The sequence below is a fragment of the Chenopodium album genome, chromosome 17, assembly GCF_948465745.1.
Source record: "Chenopodium album chromosome 17, dcCheAlbu1.1, whole genome shotgun sequence".
In the NCBI taxonomy this organism is placed as follows: Eukaryota; Viridiplantae; Streptophyta; class Magnoliopsida; order Caryophyllales; family Amaranthaceae; genus Chenopodium; species Chenopodium album.
This window is the reverse complement of record NC_137850.1, coordinates 23994980-24002668: the sequence shown is the minus strand read 5'-3', so window position 1 is coordinate 24002668 and position 7689 is coordinate 23994980.

Genomic DNA, 7689 nt, shown 5'->3' with positions numbered 1-7689 from the left:
CTGGAAAAACCAATTATAAATGGATTGTAAATGAATTATGAACAATAATTTCACATCTACTTGTATTGCTTACCCGTTTGGTGGTTTAGATCTTGATCTTGATGAAACGGCCGGACAAAACCCATCGGAGTTGGGGGTTATACGATGAGTAGAGAGAGAACTGGTGGAGGTAGAATGATTTGTTGGATATAGTATAGGAAGTTATGGGGAGAGAGGAAGAAGGATAAAATATTGGAAGTTATGGGGAAGGAGAAAGAAGGTTTAAAGTTATAGGGTTTCGACGGTTACATATAAAATGAAACTTTTGTATTCGTACTATAATGATACTTCATATATTGGACTAGACTTGACCCACCCTTTTGCTTCCTAAGTTATCCATTTCGGTCCTGATTTTACTTCATGGTCCTTGTAAGTAGGTTTTCAAACCAATCCATAAAGCCTTTCGAGTAAAATACAAAATACGGTTTCGATCAATTGTATTTGTACAATTCCGGATCACGGGTCCTGCGTAGAAACTTCTGCATTCTTTATTTTATGCATGAATTTAACTTTATTAAAAAAAATGAAATTAATAACAAGTTAAAATAAATAATTTACATAACTTTTATCATCAAACTTGAAAAATTGGCATCATAAATAACCTTAATTACAAGGTTGTCCATCAAAAGTAACTTTAAATGCAAGATTGTCCATAAATAGACAAATGTACCAAATAAGATACCAATACATTACAAAAGGCCACCATACATTCCAAAATTCCAAAAGACCACCATATTCCAAAAGACACCATATTACTTAGGGTAGCGAATGTCAATCTATTGTTACCTACTGCCAATGAGGATTTGGCGCTCCTTCCCTACAAATAACAAACATAAGAAATAAGAAACCACCCTAATTTAAAAAGCAATTTAAAAAGTCAATTTCTTAAGGTACATCCACCGTGTTCAAGATAATAGATTACCTGAATGATAATGCCGGGTAAAATCTGTCCATCTAAGGCCGTGTGTTGTTGTAGGTGGAACATATCGTCCCGCCATAGTATTGCTATCCACCTGATAAGCGGTAACGGGTAACGTTTACGACTTTGTATCGGATGAGAAGTGCACTAACCATCTCGACGACATTCTCGTCGAGATGTCTTGTCTCAAACAAGATTAACACAACGGGGAAATGGAGGTGGTAAAACATCATGAAGTTCTCTACAAAAGAAGGTCTTGTTATTCCCCGGACATTCCATACAATGAGGCGGGTATGTGGTGGCACACGGTGAAACAAGGTTTGTGCCGTACATGATGGGGTCACATGAGGGTCGATGACTGCCATATTGTAAGGTGGCACCCCGGCCGTGGAAAACGTGGGGTACATTGTGACAAGAAGCACATAACACCACACCGGCCCACTTAACCCCATCCATGTAAGTGCCCATGCACACGTACAAGGCATCTATGGATAGGAGGTATATGCCCCCGGAAAGATCCAAAACTGGTCTTGGATCGATTGCGCGAGATAAGAATAATGGAACTTGATATAGAATATTAAGAAACCAGACCAACCATACCTTGACATTGTCCGGCAATAGTATCGCATCTTTTATGCTGGGAAGATGCGCATGATGGGAGTTAGAGCTAATGTCAATGGGGCACATTCTTAAGGTGGCCAATTCGGGTGGTATTAATTTGGGGTTTATTATTAAATTTGTGATGGTTTGAGGGGTTAGAAATCGTGGAGTGTTTGTAGTTAGGTCAATACATATATACAAGAAACTAATAGACTCAATCTCCGGGACTAAACCACGGGGATAATCAAAGTACAACAAGGATCAAGGGCCTTGTGGACAAATGTAGGTACGAGGAGGCATATTGTTTGGTAGGATGATAGAACACTAGGCTACTTTAATGGTTAAGAGATGATGATTTCGAATGCAGAGACGGGCTTGTGGAAAAAATGTAAGGAAGAGGGAGGTTTTGTTGATTTTAAAAACAAAAAGTTGGATTTTAATGAAGGAAAAAGATTGAATGAGAAGTTTGTGAATTTATCAACTAATGTCCAACTTATATACTAGAATAGTCAGCAATAGATGAATTACAAGTGTCTAATATGTAGATTTTACTTAGTGAAGTGGACTCGGATAAGTTACAAGTGTCCTATCTTATAAATCCCATTTTGTCTATTCATCAATATTAATAATCAATTCATCAAGACGAATCAATTGAGTAAAAATTATGCTTTGTATAAATTTTAATTAACCCATCACAAAACCGTCATGTAACTTCCATAAATAATCATCAGTAATTTAATTAACTTACAAAAACAACAACCAATAAATCATTTTCTTCACTATCACTTACTCAAACAATAACGAAAGTCAGAATATGATAGCAATGTATAATGATAAAGTGTTAACATGAGGTACAATTAAACGTTAACAGATTAAATTGTTAATATGAGTGGTGTTATGTTCGTATTACATGATTTTTTAGCTTTTTTTATTATATTTGATAAATTTCCTATACAATTATACTTAAAAGTATACAAATTGGTAAAAACAGCAGTATGAGGTAATTTATAAGTAGTAGTTATTTCAAAGTGATCTATTAAGAAGATGAAAAATCATTTCATGTCATTTTCATCTTATTAAAATTGAATATAAATCAGCGGATTTTAAGTAATTTATAGGCTGTCAATGTAAACTCATTGAAAGTCCGTATGCTAGCTTATATATGATATATACCAATCTTCCTTAAGAGCATCTACATCATTAGCTCCCCATTTGACAAAAAGGAAAAAGTTAAATGGTTCAAACTCCCCATTCATCGCTTTATTTTGGGGAGGTTAATTTGATGGGAATCCTCCCTAATATTTAGATGGCCCCACCTTGCACACTAGAACACTAAAACAATTGATGGGGTATATAAAGTTGAGATACAAAAGGTGGTGAAGGATTAAAAAATATGAGAGAGATAGTAAAATGGGAAATGTATATGATAAAATTAGTAGAAAGTGGTGTGGACTGACAAGGTGAGGAGAGAGAAATTATTTGGGGTCCCATAAATGTAGATTCTCTAATGTAGAAGCTAAATATATTGTATAAACACCTAAAGATTAACACCTATTTTCCTAGCGGCGACATTTAGCCTAGGGATAGGAGGTAGAATGACAGTGGAAAATTTGGTATATGAAAATATAAAAAAGGTCTAATCAAACTTGTACAAGTAAAAGTAGAAATATCTATTTGACAAGATAACTCATAATATTGCTTTAGGCAATGAGTATTAACTTGTATAAAATTTGTATAAATGTTGTAATTGAATTGAAACTGTCACTATAATCTATTAATTATATACTTTTGGGTTTACATATGATGAGATAGTATTATTTTACCTTAACTAATATCATTAATATAATTAAAATAAGATCATGACTAGTAGCTTTAACAACGAGACATACAACTAGATTTTCATTTTATAATTAATATAATTTAGATAAGATCATGGTTAGTAGTTATATTAAGGGGTGTGAGAAAAAATTACGCGGCAATGGAACCAGAACCGGTATAAGTTCCAATTCTCAAACTTTTAGAACCGAACCTGATTGGGTGACCGTATATATGTATGTGTGTGTACATGTATATACATGTATGTATATGTATATACATATACATATACATACATGTACATGTATATACATATACATACACATACATACATGTATATACATGTACACACACACACACACATATATATATATATATATATATATATATGTGTTGGAATGTATCTAGTTAGTAAAGTTAAAAGAGTATTATTAATACATAAAATAAAAACAAATAGTGTAATGCATATTTTAGTATTAATCACTTCAAATTAAAATAACCAAAATAAATATTAACATTTGTCTTATATCTTAACAAATACATACGTAAGCGGTTACCCAAAACCCGAACCGGTCCTAACCAATTATAGGTCCAATTCTTATAATATAATTTTTTCCGAATATCAGGTAGGTACTTGATAAAGTGCATGGTAAGATGCGTCAATGTTGTTCATACATTTTTCATTATTAATGGTGAACACATGTTACAAGATTTGCGTGTTTATTATATGCCTAATTAGATGAGATGTGTTACACATTCATCCTTGTTTAAATAATCATCTTATTAAAGAACTTAATAAGATACAAACTTATGCATAATTACTTCTTAAAATACCACTGTATTAAAATACTTTGAATCATGATTTACAAATGTGTGGCAAAATGGCGACATGTTATTTTAAGATGTGTATGTGACCACACGTGAAATAGTAATAAGGGCTATTTGTAGGAGTCTAGGTGAAAATTAGCAATGATGATAAATAGTACCCTACTTGTATTAAGTGTAGAGTGGTGATGATGACTACTAGTATATGGGGAGAAGCAACAACAAAATCGGAAGACATGAAGTACAACTAAAAGTGACGTCAGGCAATGTGATTTGTCAGAAGGGTTGTTTACAAAAACTCCACCCAAATACGAGTTGATGACAAATGTGCGAGCCTCTACGGAAACCCTTAATCTTGATAGAGACATTGTAGTTTGAAATTAGAGGTAATACCACAAGATATTAACGTTTTATTTGATGATAAAATAGACATGAGATGGATTAAGTTTACATTAAAATCGATAATTAAATTTTCTCAAAAAAAAAAAATTGATAATTAAGGAAATTTACGTTCTTAGGTTATTTAGATAAAATATAATCCGTGATACGAAATCGATAATTAAGGGTTCCTAACACACAAGGGATAAAATGTAAAAACATCAGTATATATACGTCAAGTATAACTAAATAAATTATAACTGGCAACGCGTTACGGGATTAGGAAATGTTATAGATATAATAGGGAAGGCGTATTGACATAAAATACTTACTGCATGTTGATAGGTAAAATCGCGAGTAAAATGAAATCGAGGAAGTACAAGTTGTTTTGAGGCCCGAGATCCCTACAAAATTCCATATCTACTCTATTGTCACAGTTGACTCAATCTGAGCCAAAACCACTCAATCACGAAAAAAGCATGTATTTGATTAAGGGAAGCCCACTTTCAAAAGAAGTTCCAGTAAGGTCGTAACGTGTCACTATGAATCCTTTTCATAAAGATTTTGATTGGGTGTCCGGAATAACACTTACGCCATTCGGCAAAGTCACTTTTGGACCGAATATCTACTCTATTCTCTGTAATGAAGTGAACTGAATATTTTATGAGAGAAGGAAATTTGGAGCTAAATTTAACTGAACTGAACTAATGAAATAAATGAAACTAAACTGGGGAGCTGAACCGATCTGAACTGAATTGAAATTAAGCTAAAGAGAAGAGGCCTAATACTGCCAGTTTATGAATTGTTTGTTAGCAACCAATGTTTTTTGAACTGAAAATTCTAGTGCAAGAGCATTGTCATCTGTCGCCCGCAAAGGTTGGGCATGAGGAGAGATATTGTATATTTTAAGATAGATAAATGCATTGCCCCATGACCTCTTGCTAAGGGTGGGCAAATGCTTAGAAAGCGCCACTTGTCACCATTTAATTGGATAGTAGTTTTAACCTTTTTTATTTTTTTTTTATTTTTTATTTTTTTTTTTTGCAAATTTATTATTTATGTGATAGTAAATGGTAAATGTTGTACATACTACGGATGAATACTTTTCATCAAACATTGCAATTGGAGAATTAACTTTATTTAGATAATCATGTATTCTTATTTCTAGTACTTATTTAGAATTTGTTATCATATTATACTATTATCAAATCTTATGCTATCGTTTCATTAGCAGTTTTAACATTTAAAATTAATAGTTATTTTTAATTAATATTGATTACATCTTTTAATCTTGCAGTATTATTAAGTACTAAAAAAATAATTAAGTAATTATAAGTGATTGAGTAGAGGAAAATTAGGAAAGAGAAAATTTGTGACCATAGATTTGTAGGGAAACTAATGGGAGTATATGGGTGTAACTAGGTATGAGGATTGAGTATGATTGAGGTGGAAGAGAGAGGTATTAATTGTATCATAATTTTTTAAAATGGACGGTTTAGATTTTAATTTTTTTGTGTACTTTTAATTAGTCATTTTAATATATGGGCAAATACATTCCTATTGAATAAAATTATTTATAATAAAAAAATAAATCAAACCACAAATAATCTTAGCTTTTCATTTTTAAAAGTTGGTGGTCACAATTTTTAATTTATTGCTAACAAAAGTGTAAAAGTATATAAAAGCAAAAGTAGGGTATATTTGTAATTTTGTCATACAGCCACTCATCAATTTTATCAACAAAATATTTTATTATTTAATAAGAACATATTAAGATTGAGGAAATCTTTTACAAGCTACAGAAATCGATTTAATTTTAACATGCACAGAAATAGGTCAAGGTGAAAATTTGCAATGATGGTTAATAGTATCATAGTAGTAAAAAGATTAATGATGATGGTAGTAGGCTAGTTGTAGGAGTAGGAGTAATGATGATGGTAGTAGGCTAGTAGTAGTGTTTTGGGGTTTTTTGTGTCCCTCAGGAGAGTTATAGCTCACACACTAGGTCCAAGCCGCTTGTACCTGCAAAATAACGGAACTCCGGATGTTCGGAGATCCGCCTCCGACGGTTAAGTTCGTACGGGATCGGAGAAAAATCGTGTAGAAAGTAAATATCTTCTCGGATTCCGAGATCAGGTGTTTTCTCTATTTTCGAGAATAATAAATGATGTAATGATTGTAAGGTGCCCCAATAAATGGGGGAATCTCCCTATTTGTAGGGACCTAGAAATGTGTGCCCCTGTCCAGTGATTGGGCTGTGTCGTTTTTCAGCTCTCTAGGGATTTGGGCCTTGAAGGCCGCCATTTCCCCTCAAAATATCTGCCTGCCATGTGTCGTGTCCCAGTTTGTCCACTTTGGGCTCTCCTTGGGGTAACATGTGTCGAGCTCGTATAGGTCCACGTGGTGGGGTAGAAATACCCAAATCATTTGCCCCTTACAAGGAGGACGTAGCATGCCACATGGGCCTTGTGACATGTGTCACGCATGCATTGGCGCGTGCTTTTACTGTTTATCTGAGTAAAAATTAGGGCTTTACCCTAGGTTTTCATCTTTCTATAAATAGCCTTTGACCCCCCTCTCATTTTCGCACGTTTACAAAAAATCTTTGAGAGATAATCTTTGACTTTGAAAATTTTGTCCTTTTCTGTGACAGCATCCGCCGTTCGTCACCTACTCCCATGTTCAGCAGACGTCCAAGTCTCTTCAAGCGGCTATCGTACCTTCTCTCGTAAGCTAACCGTCTACTCTCCTTTCTTTTTAATTTTAGTTTACTCTTTTTTCCTTTTAAAAATGGTTTCCCAAACGCGCACGTCACGGCCTCGGTTAGAGATCAGCCGATCACAAGGAACGGCTGAATCTAGAACAAGGATTGTCAGCTGCTCATTCTTGGACTTCCCTTTGCGAACTTCTCCGAATCTGACGAACTCTGTGTCTGTGCAGGACACAATGGCCAGAACAAAGAGAACCACCAGAGTTGAAAATTCTAACGGCTCCTTTAAGGCGCCTGTACGTGAGGTTTCCTACCATCCGCCTAGTCCTCCCAGTACCCTGGGCTCTTCGATTTTGGAGGAGTCTAAGAATGAGGTACAACAAAATGTCTCCGAGCCAATCGA